This window comes from Nerophis lumbriciformis, linkage group LG05, assembly GCF_033978685.3.
Source record: "Nerophis lumbriciformis linkage group LG05, RoL_Nlum_v2.1, whole genome shotgun sequence".
NCBI lineage: Eukaryota > Metazoa > Chordata > Actinopteri > Syngnathiformes > Syngnathidae > Nerophis > Nerophis lumbriciformis.
In genome coordinates this window covers 45,969,469-45,970,119 of record NC_084552.2, presented here as the reverse complement: position 1 = coordinate 45,970,119, position 651 = coordinate 45,969,469, and the positions used below count along the sequence as shown (strand labels likewise).

The 651-nt window shown below is 43.0% G+C and overlaps 1 non-coding gene across 1 annotated transcript; it reads left to right on the top strand.

The window, feature by feature from the left end:
- Positions 1–480: 480 nt before the first annotated feature.
- trnae-cuc (transfer RNA glutamic acid (anticodon CUC)) lies at positions 481–552 on the top strand. The gene has a single exon. It is a non-coding gene; the product is annotated as a tRNA-Glu (tRNA).
- Positions 553–651: the final 99 nt, after the last annotated feature.

Below are 651 nucleotides of genomic sequence, written 5' to 3'. Positions count from 1 at the left end.
TTCAGTCAGTATAAACTGTCCTAAAATTCTAAAAAGTCGTTTTACTTTGTTGTTGTCAGCTATTATGTTGTCTTTTTTGGCGGCGTGGCGAAGTTGGTAGAGTGGCCGTGCCAGCAATCGGAGGATTGCTGCTTACTGGGGTTCAATCCCCACCTTCTACCATCCTAGTCAAGTCTGTTGTGTCCTTGGGCAAGACACTTCACCCTTGCTCCTGATGGGTGCTGGTTAGGGCCTTGCATGGCAGCTCCCGCCATCAGTGTGTGAATGAATGGGTGAATGTGGAAATACTGTCAAAGCGCTTTGATTACCTTGAAGGTAGAAAAGTGCTATACAAGTATAACCCATTTATCTTTTATATTGCTGTGAAAACAAACACATCTTTGAACATTAACATTTTGATGTATTAAGGTTATTAAATGTCCTACTTATAACACATTTTACATGACCACATTGAACACATCATGAGAACACATCATAGTGTCCCTGGTGGTCTAGTGGTTAGGATTCGGCGCTCTCACCGCCGCGGCCTGGGTTCGATTCCCGGTCAGGGAACTAAATTGATTAACGTGGACCCAGACTTAAACAAGTTGAAAAACTTATTCGGGCGTTACCATTTAGTGGTCAATTGTACGGAATATGTACTGTACTGTG